General features: G+C 39.2%; 1 protein-coding gene across 1 annotated transcript in view; it reads right to left on the bottom strand.

Moving 5' to 3' along the window:
* arntl1a (aryl hydrocarbon receptor nuclear translocator-like 1a) overlaps positions 1-2,765 on the bottom strand; it is a 37,658-nt gene extending 34,893 nt beyond the window's left edge. The window contains exon 1 of the mRNA XM_034685750.1: positions 2,654-2,765. The gene's annotated coding sequence lies outside the window, so the exon portion shown is untranslated. The remainder of the gene's footprint in view (positions 1-2,653) is intronic.
* Between the last annotated feature and the right edge of the window lie 12,830 nt (positions 2,766-15,595).

Below are 15,595 nucleotides of genomic sequence, written 5' to 3' on the forward strand. Positions count from 1 at the left end.
GAAAGTCAGGGTGTTTCAAAGGGCCAATGACTGAAAGGTGGTCATAAAAGTGTTAGAATATTATCAATAGTAGGGCCCTATGATTTCCGCGTTCACGGAATCAAGGATGGAATCACAGAATTGGCCAATAAAAATTAGAATCATATAATCACATAATGTGACTGAAATGCTGTCATCATGAGGAGAGGGAACGTTTGTCTGGGGAAATGTTTCCGGAGACCGCTCATTCGTGGCACCACCTGTGCATCTCCTCACAAACACTCACCAACCCCCTCCCGAAATAAACAACATGTCGAAGCGGCCACCAGAAACACCGGCTAAGTCTGCAAAAAGACTACGAAACTCATCTCTTACTCCAAAACACAGAGCTGAACAGTTCCCAAAGGACTTCTCTGTGTCAGGTGACCCTGCTGGAAACGTAAAAATACATGCAGTGACCACTTGTCATCCAAAAGCCATGTGAAAAACAGAAAAACAATAAGTGCTATGAGCACTTTGTACTTGTAGCACTTACTGGTACATTTTTATGTTACAACATTATGTTTTGTCTTGAAATACTGGGAAAATGTGTGCAATGATGTGTTGCATCAATACATTTAAGGATTTTTGCATTTCATTAATGGACATTTTATGCACTGACACAAAAAGCACGTACACTATATGGTGGTAAAATGAGTGTAAAGGGTAAAAAACTGAATTCTAAAAAATTTAAATGGAAAAAACAGAATGTGGAAAAAAATAAACTGGATTTCATAGAGCCACATCAGTGACGTGGTCGGGCCCATTGTGATGTTTTTATCACAGGGCCCAACATTCCTGGTGGCGCCTCTGATCACTGCACAACACTTCACTGATCCTGACACAAATATCAGCCCATCACTTCTATCAAGAGACACCTGTCTTCCAATTACAGCATCAGATCTACACATAACATCAGAGGTGCTAAATCCTGCTGAATGAGTCTCACTCAGGGATCGTATTGTCTGGTTGGCTTAGCACTCCAGTGAGGTCAACAGGCAATGAGAAGCAGAGAAGATGTTGGGTTAAGCAGGTCAGCTGCAACTCAACAAAAGCTTTCAGTACGCCCTGCTGTGGAGGGTTTTCAAAAGGCCTCACTCAGCACGCTGCGACACATGCACAAGAAGGAAGGCCGTGCTAAAAACAGGTGAACACAATAATGGTGCTTTTTTTAAATCACAAAAGGCTGTTTAAAGAGTACACTACAAAAACTCAAAATGATGTCTTATTTCAAGATAATATGAGCATAAAGTAGGATCGATTTGCTTGTGATAAGTAAAAAACCTGCCAATGGGATTAGAAAAAGATACCTGTTAAGTTTATTGAATGAATACATTGCTCTTTTCACAAAAACTCAACTCTTATTTTCAAGAAACACAACAAGTAGATTTTCTTGCCCCATTGGCAGATTTTTTCACTCATTAAAAACAAATCAGGTCATATCTTTTGATGGTATAATTATAAAAAAAGATGATCATGAAGACTTGTCGGGCAAATGTAGCTTATAATTAATCTAGCAGGATATTTTCAATGGAAATGAAATCAAGTCATTGGTTTAGTTTAAGTCAACTCTATTTGGGATTTTAAAAAATATGTTTTATTATTATCTCTAACCTGTGATTTATCTTATTATTCATCTCACTCCATCAGAGTTATCAAAGTGGAGTCCAGGGGCTACCCGGGGTCAATAAGGGAGTCCCAACTTACATGTTACATAATCTATTTCCACTATAATAATTACATAATCTAGTGACAGAATAAAATAATGTGATATTTTTTATATAAATGCCTAACATTGTTCTCAGATGGAGGTCTTTGGTGTCATTTATCAGTCTTTTTTTGAAGAAAAAGAGAGGATTCTTCATCGATGAGCTTACATAACAAAACAGGTTGACTCAATCTGCAGATCAAGCACATTATTTTGTCCTTTTCTTTGATCTGAACAAGTTGGCAGCCCCTGTACTGATCAGAAAATGGTAAAAACGAGCAGACCATCTAATGTCCATCCTTGTAAAGTCTCCTTCAGCTCAGATCCAGGGTCCTCTGAAGCACAATTGAACTACAGCTCGATCATAATGATGTTTTGGCAGACCCTGCAGACACAGAGCCATCGCCACATTTCCGCTCCCCATGCCAACATCATGATGTGACGAGATTTCTCACAAACAGCAGGGTCTCCATGAAGACCCGGCCCCGGTCTCCTTTGTACCCACACGTAGCTACAGATTGCAGGTTTAAAGGTTATCGCAGCAGGATGTGTGCTGTCGAAGAAACCGTGATCCAGATCCCACCGAGGCCTGTTTACATCGCTAGCATGCTAGCTGTGGTTAAGTAACAACACAGACCCGGACCTACCTGGACCTTAGCCTGCCTGAGAGCCAGCCTGGCACACCGAGGGACGGGTTTCTGTCTTTTATCCATTAAAGCCCTTTATAAGAGCTAATATTATCGTCCAGCTGCTAGCTTGTGAAGGCTCTCTGTGAGGACTGGGTCCACTGAGCAGTCCTCCTCCCTCCTCTTGTTCTAAAACCACACTGACATGACCACGGCTGGAAAACATCGACATAACCACCACTGGAACAAACACAGCCCCGACACACACATGCAGAATACTTAAGAAGAGTTTAATACTCACAGTAGGTCATGAGAAGTTAGCCTGTCCATTGAAATCCGCTGGTTCTATGTAATGTCAGCCCACAGAACGGTGACATAAACGATTCTCGATCGGTGACCCAGTTTCTCTTCACCGTCATGCCTGTCGGACCACTAACCTAGTTTTTCAACCAATAGCGTGCGAGCATTTTCCGGAGGTGCGCCTCCAGCCAATCACACTGGAGATCCAGCTAGGGGAACGTGATGGACGTCCTCCTCAGCCAATCATAGCTCGGGTAACACGGAATGCAGCGTCTACTTATGTGTGTATAAGGAGAACACTGCATTACGAGTCACCGAGCTGAGAGGTTTCAGACACACTCCGGCCCCGTGCTGTATTTCACTGTGTGTTGATGGTTCAAAATGATTCACACGAGACTTATCACTCATCAAACTATCATGAATGTTCACAATTTGCCTGTTTACATTTACAATGTAAGGATTGCCCCTGTCATGGCCGGCCCGTGGCAGAGGTAGTACAGGCAAACGCTAGGGGCGCCGGCCGTCCATAGGGGCCCGCTAAATGAGTGAGGATGAAAATGTGAAGATAATAGGAAAAACAATGTTTTTTTATCTCATACAATTTGGAGTTAAATTGTGGAATGATGCCAGTGAACATTTAAAAGCTTGTGATTCACTTTTGGTTAAAAAAATAATGGCATGCAAATCAGATTTTGAAGTCTTTAAGTGTTCATGATTGACTTGTTTTTGTTTTGTTGTTGTTTTCTTTACACTTTGGAAGCTGTTAGCTTCATTAGATAGAAAATGCAGTCTAGGCTTAAATAAGCATTTTACTTCTGCCTTTTCAGTCATCACTTAATACATGACCGTTGCTGTGTTGAAAGAGTCTGCACTGTGAAAATAATTGTGTTATATAATGACTGAATAAAATCTACTACAACTACATTATGCATTTTGAAATTGTATAATTATTTTCCTGCTAAATATCAGTGTTATTACCATGTTATTAATGTTCTTTTAGAGGTCATTTTTATTTTAAAACAAAGGAAACCTGTAAAACATAAAGCTGGATGTCAGTTGTCTTTCAGTGTATGTGTGATGTGATTGTTGGAGTTAGTCATAATACAAGGGGCACCAGTTAAAATCTTGCCTAGGGCACCATGTCGGTTAGGGCCGGCTCTGGCCCCAGTGGTATGAAAAGTTTGCAGTGATTTTTAGCCTCCTGTTGTACGGTGCCACTGTCCTCCTGTTACTCATATGTTCATTAAAGAAATTAGCTTTCAATAAACATTTTGCAAAAGTTGAAAGATGAAACCGCCATATTTACTTGTTTCTTACAAATGTTTCTCCCCGTGCAGCTGAACTAATAGGCGACTAATAGAGACTTTTATGTCACTGATAAATAAATACTCACTGATTTTATCACCCATGAGGTTATTTGAAGCATATACTGAATATTAACAGTGAAATAAAATGATATCATTGAAAATATTTACTCAAATAGTTGTGTTCTCATTAGCACTGTTAATCTGTGCGTTTATAATGACAATAATCCTCAGTAAGGATTTCATTATGTAACTTTTTCTCTCATCTAACTGACGCTTGGTATTTTAATCCAAAACTGATTTGCTGTAATTTTTTTTAGATTTAAAGTTGGAATAAAAAGCAAACCTGTTACCATGAGAACATCAACAAACAGAAGTCATTATGTCATTGTTCGGATCTGGTTATGTGACTGGCAGTGAGTGCAGTTGATGACTCCTACTGGACAGAATCTGCAACTCATTGCAAACAGGAATTTCCTCCTGACGGTTTCCTCCAATGTCAAATATCAATTGTGTGATTATTCTTGCTTTCATTTACCTAATAAAGAAATGTTAACAAACAGCAGGTAATACAACAGGGCCTTTCACCAGAGCCTTTGTATTTAAGTTCACACTGTGCTTCATGTGAATTCAAGGACAAATTAAAAAGACAAACCAACTCAAAAGAGATGTCAATAAGAGTTATTCACTGCACCACATCACTGTTACTTACCTGCACCATCTTCCTTACCAAATTAAAGATGTTTAGGTCTTACATTTCATTCTGCTTTATTGTTTTTAATGTATGCCCCATGTTGTTTGTATTGAATGACAGACCATCTTCCTCATCTTGACAACTATAAACATGTGACAACAAAAGTTTACACTTAATTAAACGTACACATCAACTACTTATCAAAATATCATCAGGGAAACCAGCCTATCAGGGCGTGTTCCTGAAGCTGGCCTGACTCCATTCTTAAAACTCCTGTCCCTGTGCCCTGGAGCACATCTTATATCACACACTTAATTTGTAAGAGCTTCTTAACCTGAATTCACTAATGACACTTTCAGAGACTCTCCTGTTCGAAATCTCTGAATGATTCAATAAGAATCAACGAGGTCAACCACAGTTAAACTGACATGGGAAGAGTTCCCATAGCTTCAAATCAAAGTCTTAATTTGTTCCCTTATACAACATATTTCATAATTATACTAGTTCAGGGATTTCACTATTTTAATATAAAAAATGAAGCTAAGTGGATCTACAAAGCTCAAAGTTCTGAATACTGAGTGTATAACAGGTGGGGGAAAAAAAGAGGACAATAATATAATTAGGAAAAAAATGACACTGCCTATTTCAGTAACCTCTGCACACAAACATGTTTCCACTAGATGGCAATGTTGAGTCATATACCATGACATCCTTGGTCAGATGTGCATCAGTCCCATGCTGCTGAGATGCCTTTAAGACTGCTTGTTCACTCAGTTCTCTGTGCTACTTTCACTTTGGCAAAGATTCCCTTTGAAGATATCATTTAAAGTCTCACCTGTATGTTAACTCAGAGGTCTACTCCTCCCGGGAAGAGCATCCAATAGACTTTGAGGCATTCACGGGAGTTACGGAAAAACGGAACTCGCTTCTGCACTTTATATTATGTAGTCCTCTGGTTACAATTTCTGTAAGTTTCATTCAAGTTACCTTCCCTCGTTTTTTCTGTATAGCCTTGGTGTAAAGTAGACAAAGTGAAAAATGCTTTGTTGAAATATAGAAGAGTATCCAGCTGATGTTTGCTGCTTAACGAGGGTTTCCTACAATTGATAATAAAAGTTTATCAAGCCTGCATGAGAGATCTTTATTGCTAACATGCAATGTAAAAGATTGGGGTAGAATATCGTATAATTTTAATAAACACAGATCCATATTTTATTATTTGAAGCCCGAGCTGGAAAGTGAGGCTAAATAAAAAGTACCTTATGTAGGTCTATCTTTACCTCAAAGTCATAACTCCTTCCTTTAATGACACCTGATTTATCCTTGGATATAGTATCCGTCCAGTTTACCCCATCTTTATATAATGACAGTTATACACTCATAATAGATATGAATTGTACAGTCCATGGTCTAATGCAGGGGTTCCCAAAGTGTAGGTCAGGACCCCCTGGGAGATCGCCAGATGTCTTCCAGAGTGTTTTTTGTTTTTAAGTTATCTTAAAATATTTTTGATTCTTATTATTTATTTTTGTTTATTTACCTTGTTTTCTTATGCTTATCCTCCCTTTTGTTTGTACTGTTAATTATTATTATTCTTTTATTATCATTATTATGTTTGTATTTATTTATTTTTTCTTTTCTTTGTTGGTTTTGTATTACTTATATATAATTTGTTAACTCGTGGTGAACAAAGAAATACGGAAAAAAATTAAATAAAAAAAAAGTTGAATGACAAAATGTTTACCTGCTTCTCAATTTAAAATAATTGATAAAATGTTAAATACGTTTATATGGCAAAAAAAAAAACCTAGGATCCGACAAAAATTACTACTTAATTCAAAGAAACAGGGAGGCCTTAATGTTCCGGATTTGAAATTATACTACTGGGCTGCCCAACTGCGTGGTATGGTCAACTGGGTACTACAGGACAAGGAAACAAATTGGCTGGACTTAGAGAAACAAGTGTGCCCCTCTGTTCCCCTCGAGAACATCCCATTTCTGGCACGAAAGAATTGGAGGGAATTGAAGATAAGAAATGAATGGATGAAATGCACCCAAAGGGTGTGGTTTATTGTCAAGAAAAGGTTGGGTGTGCCTCTTTCGATATCAAGAGCAACAAAAATTGCCAAAAATAATTATTTTCTACCAAATAAGTTGGATGCGGGATTTAAGATGTGGGCAGAGAAAGGATTGATAACTATTAATCATATGTTTGATGGAGAAACCCTGAAATCGTTTAAACAATTATAAGATAAATTTGGTCTACTATCCAATGACCTCTATAGATATTTACAGTTAAGAAATTATTTGATGTCACATAATGAATGGAACACACTGAAACAACCACCCACACCTATAGAACACTTGTTGATAAAATGCATAGATGAAAAGAGTGCCAGGAAAATAGTTTCAAATATTTACAAATGTTTACAGACACACCCTTCTGGAAACTCTCTGGACATAAAAGAGAGATGGGAGATTGAGATGAACGTTATCATTGAGGATGAAAAATGGGAAAAAGCCTGTGAAAAAGGACATAAAATCACGAGCAGTCCTACATGGAATGACAAAATGTATCTAAAAATAGTACATTTTACACATTATAGAAAAAAATATAGACAACAATAGTAGCTAAACTTGAAATGAAACCTTGAGAATAGAAACTGTAATGAGTTTTCTGCCTTTCTTTGTTTCCAGATGACTCCTAAATTTAGGGTTAGTGAACAGTTAATTATCAAAGCATCAGTAGCAGCAGGTTCATTCACAGGAAACACAGACACATGCTCATATAGGTAGGGTCATTTTCTACAGACCAGCTAAATGAAGCCACATTAAATCACTTTGAGGGACAGGGGGATCCACGAGTCTTTGGCAACTATATTATGGGGGTTGTGGGCTGAAAAGTTTGGGATCCTCTGGACTGGCTTACAGTTAAATGTAGGATCCAGTTTGAAATTCTTGTTGTTGTGTACAGAGCGCCAAATGGTCAGGCTCCAGTCTGCATCAGGGAGCTGCTGAAGTCTTATAACTCCAGCAAGACTCTGAGGTCCTCTGATCAGGGTTTACTGGTCTTACCTCGTACCAGGTTCAAAACTAAAGGAGACTGTGCTTTCCAGGTTGTTGGTCCTCAACTCTGGAACAGTCTCCCTCTGGAACTGAGAACTGTGGACTCTGTGGACAGGTTTAAAAAGTTGAAGACCTGTCTGTTCAGACTTGCCTTTGTTTAATCTGTCTGTTTTTATGTCATGTTTTTGGATTTAATTATAAACTCTGTTTTGGCTTTTAATGTTTTTCTTGTGTTGTTGTTGTGAAGCACCTTGTGACCTCTGTTCTTGAGAGGTGCTCTATAAATAAATCTTACTTACTTACTTACTAATGAGAACATAAACGTATCTTTTTAAACTGTCATATTCACTCTGATTACACCTCTTCAAATCATGCACTATATTGTACACTGTTTTTTTAATTTCTTATTAATTACACTGTATCACGCCTTGTTGATTTTATCAGCCTAATTTTTATATTGTTCTTTTTTAAACTCTGCCCTACGGTGACCTTGAGTGCTAAAAAAGGCACTTTTCAATAAAATGCATTATTATTGTTGTTGTTGTTGTTGTTGTTGTTGTTGTTGTTCTTCTTCTTCTTCTTCTTGTTCTTCTTCTTGTTCTTCTTGTTCTTCTTCTTCTTATTATTATTATTAATATCATTTTTATTACCATTATTGTAACACTGCAAAAAAAATGCATTATTATTGTTGTTGTTGTTGTTGTTGTTGTTGTTGTTGTTGTTGTTCTTCTTCTTCTTCTTCTTCTTCTTCTTCTTCTTCTTCTTCTTCTTCTTATTATTATTATTATTAATATCATTATTATTACCATTATTGTAACACTGCAAAAAAAATGTAATAAGCCAATGACTTGATCTCATTTCCATTGAAAATACCCTGTTAGATTAATTATAAGCTACATTTGCCCGACAAGTCTTCATAATCATCTTCTTTTATAATAATACTAGCAAATAATATGACCTGATTTGTTTTTAATGATTGAAAAAATCTGCCAATGGGGAAAGAAAATCTACTTATTGTGTTTCTTGAAAAAAAAGAGTTGAGTTTTTGAGCAAAGAGCCTCGATTCATTCAATAGACTTAACAGGTATCTTTTTCTAATCCCATTGGCAGTTTTTATTTTTTACTTATCATAAGTAAATCAGGTCCTACTTTATGATCATATTATCTTGAAATAAGACATTTATCTCGACTCTGTAGGTGAATTTGGCTCATATTAAGTTCAATAAGACGTTTTGTGCTAGAATACAGCAATAACACTTGCTTACTTTTGAGTTTTTGCAATTTATAATTATTATTATTTAATATATATATATATATATTATTATCATTATTATCATCATCATCATCATTATTATTATTGTTATTATCATTATTATTATTATTATTATTATTATTATTATTATTATTATTATTATTATTATTATTGTCATTATTATTATTGTCATTATTATTATTGTCATTATTATTAAATGGACCTGAGCGCGCAACACATTCCGAGCAGCCCATGAAGGCATCACATGGCAGGTGATAGTTGAGGAAGCTTGCGCTCCAGCACAGCGCGCAGTATGGACGAGGGACAGCTCTATCAGCTCTGTCAGCTCAGAGCACCTTGCATGTGAGTGTGTTTACGTGTGAGGAAGGAGTATGTGTGTGTGCGAGTGTGTTTCTGTGCCAACTTTATCTCCAAGTGTCCTCCACTGAACACACTGAAGGATTCCGCGTGATATTCCCACAGGAGCCGCGTTTCGTAAGTAAAACAACTCCATGAAGCGAGGCTACTGACTGTACTGCTGCTGAAGGTTCACATACTGTCTGTTTTTCTCTCTGTCTTTTTAAATGAGTTATTTGTAATGCGGATTAAAATGGACTATAGGACACTTTAATCATATCCAGGAGACTAAAAGCAGCTGGCAGGTTAATGAGGTAACTCTTGAAGACTTTTGGTTGTTTGCTCAGTTTCAGGTGAAAAGTAATTTTTCTAAATTCGTGTTAAAGTCAGTAAAGGTGTTTGTTAAGATCCGTGGACTATTGTCTCATGTGAAAACAATGATTGCATACATTTGTATCTGGACTCTTAAGTTGTGCTGCTGTGGTTTGCACTATAATGAAAGCCTGACATCAGATTCATCTCCAGCTCATTGATTGATCAGAGTGTGCTTCAAATAATCAGAATCACATTCATGTACTAACAGTAATGTTCAGTTACACTTATAAGATGGATGTACTGTGGCTGATTTAATTAGTTCTTTTATTTTGAAGGCTGATCTTCGTAGAACACACTCCAGCTAATGTGGCTGCATGCTCCAGGGTAGAAAACAGGGGACTTTAATTGTGACTTGTGCCTCTCCACTTGCTCAGCCGTGTCCTGTCAGCTTGGAACTATTAAATGATGTTTAGCTGCACTGACACATGCTGTGTAATTGCAGATCATCAATTTCTGACAGCGTGGGTAAAGGAGAGAGGGAGGGAGGGAGGAAAAGAGGGGAAGCTGATATGCAAATTGAAGAGAATGAAGGCTGATGTTGGGCTCCCCTCTGCCGAAGCATCTGCTGTATCTAACACCAGAGATTGTGTGCATGCACAGACATCACAGACAGGCGACTGGAGAGAGCTGAAGGAGCCTCCTGCAACTGAACACAAAGGCCGGGGGTTCTTTTTTATTGCAAATCTCATTTAAAAGGGAGCGAGTTGAAAGGCATCATTGCCACTGACAACACTGAATTGATTAAGGCTGCTTTGGTTGGCACTTGGGTGGCATTAGCTCTTTGAAGCAACAAAGGAAACAGAATCAGCAGCTGGAATGGTGGCGATAGATAAATGCATTAAATCTATGTCTAATTTATCTTTTCAAACTGTTTGTGAGAAATATGATTTGACAGTGTTATTAACCTACTTTGGAGTATTTCCGAGCTGTGCACAAATGTATTCATGAATAGAGCACGCAGTCTGATCAACAGATGATGGCACTCATCCCTGTGATCAAAGCAGCTCGTGTAATGCTGAGACTGGTGGTTTTCTCTGCAGCCGTATAGGTTTAGATGATTGCACTGTCATCTTAACTTCTGCTGCTAATCACACTACTATTGTAGTTCACTGGAGGTAATCCCCTGTTCCCCATTGGAGAGTCAGAGAAAAGAGAGAGAAGAATGAGAGCTAGAGAAAACAGTAAAGCTATAAGAGCAACGAGGGAGGAAGAGCGAGAGGAGGAAGGGTAGAGACCAGCAGGACACATAGAGGCTGTTAATCTGGATTAATGTTGTGCTTGCTAAGGGAGAAAAAGAAAAGGTACTGGGAAGGAGAGAAAGAAAACTATATTGACTAATATGAGAGGATATCTTTGGTTTGCTGCTGAAGGAAAGACAGGGGAGGAAAGGAAATGAGTACATAGGGTGGTAGAGCAGAGGATAGATGTGATGTGGCTGAAGTCATAAATGGAGAGACTTCTTCTTGGCCTTCTATGAATCCCTGGAAGATCGAGAGAAAAGTCTCTTCATAGTAACTCCAACCATAGAGAGGTGAGGTAAGGGTTTAATATGCACTCATGAAAAGAAGACTGTGTTGGTGTAAATACAACTCACTCAGTGTCACTAACTTCAAAACAACTTATATCCTCCTTTTATGCACAGTTGTTGTGCAACTTTTCATTTCTGGATTTTTATAACATGCTAAGATAAGATAAGATAAGATAAGATACTCCTTTATTTTATGCTGTTTATAAACATAGAAGAGTCTTTACAGGGAGAGGATGGTGAAGTGATAGAGAAAACCAGCTGAAAGGGTGTTGGTGTTTGTTCTGGTTCAGAAAGCTAAACTTCTTTGTTTTTCATCTTAAAGAGTGCAGAGTTTCCTTTTGTAATAACCTTATGACATCGCATAGGTGTTTTACGACTGGTGGACCTAGGGTCTGAATTTAGTTCAAGGTTAGATAGTCTCCCCCCTAAAAAGCCCCTGCTAGGGGGTAGTACTTTTCAAAGGTCCCGGGACTTTTGGGGGGCAGGGCCTGCAATGCTGAACGTGTCTGATTGGTAGATTAACCTCAGTGTTTTTATTCCTCCCTCCGTCCACAATAACATCACACACATCTGTGATTCTCTTGATTTCTCTTTCTTTCATTAGTTTTTATTTGTTCTATCTTTTTTGTATGTGTGTGTACTTTTCAAAAGAAGAAGCTGTGATTCTCCCCGGTGTTCCGGTTTTAAAAGTGACCCTGTAAACTGGAGACCTTCAGCTGAACGTGTCAGTGTTTGTGGAGTTTACACAGCTGTTGAAACACAGAGGGAGTTCCTGGGAATGCAAACTAGTTTAGTTTTTATTAAGATTTCAAAATATCCTCATCAGATATTTAATGATCGTCTAAAGATGTTTATGAGGGATGCTAAGGATGTTATTTCAGTTGGTTTTAAAGCATTCTATGTTAGGGATGGGGCGTTTTAAGCCAAAATACTATTGGATAATCATTGGCATCTATTCTGCGATTATTGGGAATCAAGGTGCTGCTAGTAGCAGGCACTGGTAGCGTCTGTGTCGACCTTTATGTCGGTGTTTCAGTGATGCAGCAGCGTGGTTACATTTTACAGCCATGCTCAGTCTCTGTGATTTCCTCCGTTTCTGAATGTCACACCACTACACACATATTTCCAGCTGCTGTCACTAATGTTTCTTCTTCTTTTGCTATTTAAAGCTGGGGTTGGTAGTCAGATTTAGATCCACTTTTTGTCATACTGGTTAAAATGATCTTTATGTCCTGATGGTAATCAATACATAATGTGTTCTTAAAAAAGAGTGAAGAAAAGCTGCTATCTACAGCCAGAGTAAACCTGGGAAAACACCAACCAATCACCGATTTTTGGCTCCCCAAATTTTAAACCAATCAAATCCCGTCCAGCCGTTCTGCCCTCCTCCTGCGTGTGCATTTCCCCGGCGTGCACTCCTCCGAGTCCCCGTCTCCTGCCTCTGCTTCCCCTGACTCTATTTACTGCCCCTCTCGCTCGTCCTCGGGCCTGTCCCCTCTGACCTGATGAGGTGCTTTGCTCAGGACTGTAGTCCGGATCAGAGTCTAAAAAGCTCTCACCAACAAGCAGAATAATTAATGACGTTCAGTAAGTCCTACAGAAAATATATATTTATTGTAGCGTCCGTCCGGACGCTGTAGGGATGACGAGCCGATTGGTGAACACGTTGATCTTTAATAACCGGTCACTGTCGGCCGTTACCACGCCAACCAACAAAACAACAATCAATGTTTGAATGAATGAAGAACTTCTTCTCTCCTCTCTCCCACTCACACACTCTACACCTCTCCTGATGCCTTCACTGACCGTCAACACTGTAGGAATTAAGAACATCTACACTGAACATGTTTAACAAACAGTAGAGTTGTTACAGTATTATATATGTGTTATAATTTTTCTCCTGATATCGTGTCACCGGTACAACTGGATAATGCTAGCATGATAGTTGTGAGTATTAACAGCAGCCATGTTTGTTTGTGTTTTTAACTTTCACTATGAGAATGTTTTGGTGAGGACCGGTTTTGAATCAGTCACCATCATATGGTCGAGAATCAGCGGCGCTCGTGCATGTGAGCGGGGGGGCGTCGTTTTGAAGGAGCTCCGAGGGAGGAGGGGAGGGGTTAGACGGAGTCATGAGGAAAAGCTACATTCAAATTCATGCTGGTTTTCTGAGACTACCAACCCCAGCTTTAATGCAGTAAGCATTCTTCTTCTTCTGTTTGCTAATGCGGTTAGCAAACAGCTTTAAGACGCTCTGTAGCCACTGTCTGGAGGGAATACTGTATTACAACCAGGCACCGGTAAAAAACATGAAAAATTGTTCTTTTAAAATAAGAAAATATTCAAAGTAACTCTTCAATTATTACTAAGCGAACGAATATTCGAAATCATTGCCCATCCCCACGGGACACCTATTTTTTTCCTTTAATAAATGTCACCTTTATTCTCAACTGAACTGCACTGACCTGCAGCTGCTCTATATACGCAGCGGGCATCTCTTTTTGTTGCCAAATGACTATAAGTTTGAACAAACAAGGGGGCACTCCATTAAGACAATCAAAAAAGGGACACTCATCTCGGTCCAGTTATGTTGAGAAGACAAAAGTGAGAGATGAAATAAGAGCTGGCAGGCTGGAATCTGTAAGTGTTGAACAGCAAATAAAGATGGAAAGAAGAGCAATTAGCTGTGACGTTTACAGTGGAGGATAAAAGCTTGTATCGTTTGCCTTCCATTAGCTCTGAGGCTGCCCTCTGAGAAGAGACAGGACTCCAATGTGAGACTGATAGATTTAGCAGTTGTTAAGTAAGGGATAACTTACAGTGAGTGATTTGCAAATTATATAAATCAAACCCTGACAGGGTGATAGAGTGGGATTTACTTTCTGTTTGTCCGTATTATAGGTTAATGCGTCAGTATTCTCTGCTCTGGCTACATAAACACAAGGACCCTTCTCTTTAAAAGTGGGTCATGTAAGCATCAAATCTCTCTCTGTTTAACCTGTCAGGAGCAATATCACACAGAGCAGCTGGCCAGGTGAGAGAGGAGGTGAGCACGAAGAGAAGAGTGAGTTTCCAGAGGAAAGAAAGGAGGGACAGTTTGGGAAAGGACTAGAGGAAGTGATGTTGACTCACTGCTGAAACCACGTTACCTTAACATAGTGATATGCAGCGACAAAGAACTCAAATCAAGAACAGGCTTGTAATCAGCTTAAAAAATAACTAAACACATATTAGAGTATTTTATTTAGAGTCTGAGTAAACGTCTTTCAAACAGAATAAACACTGAGTATCTCGTAGTCTCATTCTGAATATGAAGAATCATGAAGAAGACGATCAGAAGACTATCATCAACACCTTCCACAAGGAGGGTAAGCCACAGACGGTCAGTGTAAGTAAGGCTGGCTGATCTCAGAGGGATGGAAACGTGTCTGGAGAGGGTTGCCAAAGAAAGTTGATTCAAGACCTTGAGAGAGCTTCAGGAGGAGTGGACTGAGGCTGGAGTCAGAGCATCAAGAGCCACAACACACAGACGTCTTCAGGAAAAGAGGCCTCAACTGTCGTGTTCCTGATATCAAGACACTCCTGAACCAGAGACCACGTCAGAAGAGTCTTACCTGCTGGGCTACAAAAGAACTGGACTGCTGCTCAGTGGTCCAAAGTCCTCCCTTCAGATGAAAGTAAATGTTGTATTTCATTTGGAAATATGGTCCTAAAGTCTTCCTAAGTCTAGAGGAAGAGTGGAGAGGCACAGAATCCAAGGTATTCAGAGTGAAGTCTCTGCAGTCTGTGATGGTTTGGGGGGCCATGTCATCTGCTAATGTTGGTCCTCTGTGTTATATCAAGTCCAGGGTCCCCACAGGGTCTACCAGGAGATTCTTTTTTTTTTTTTATATTTTTTGGGGGATCTTCGCCTTGAATGGACAGGACAGCTGAAGAGAGACAGGAAATGCAGGGAGTGGGGGAGGACATGCAGCAAATGGTCGAGGCCAGGAGTTGAACCTGCAACCACTGTGACAAGGACTATAGTCTCTGTATATGGGGCGCACACTCACAGCCAAATTCCACCAGATCCGTATCTGTCTCCGGTCCGTCTCTGATCCGTCACAGCACCGGATCTGATAGGTTTCTATTCTAGTCAATGTGTTAACTTCCACTGGATCCACTCCGTTGTGTTCCGGCTGCGTTTCTGATCCGGCAGGTCGGAGTCCTCCGGATCAGATACACAAGACTTCTATTTTTGCCGGATGCCGGAGCACGACGCATCAATCTCAACAGAGCAGATGGAGCGGGACAGGAAGTCAGGTTTCACCAAAACAAAATGAAAACATCCGGTTAATTTTCAGAATAAAACACTCTGTGTTATCACC

The sequence above is a fragment of the Notolabrus celidotus genome, chromosome 6 (genome assembly GCF_009762535.1).
Source record: "Notolabrus celidotus isolate fNotCel1 chromosome 6, fNotCel1.pri, whole genome shotgun sequence".
NCBI lineage: Eukaryota > Metazoa > Chordata > Actinopteri > Labriformes > Labridae > Notolabrus > Notolabrus celidotus.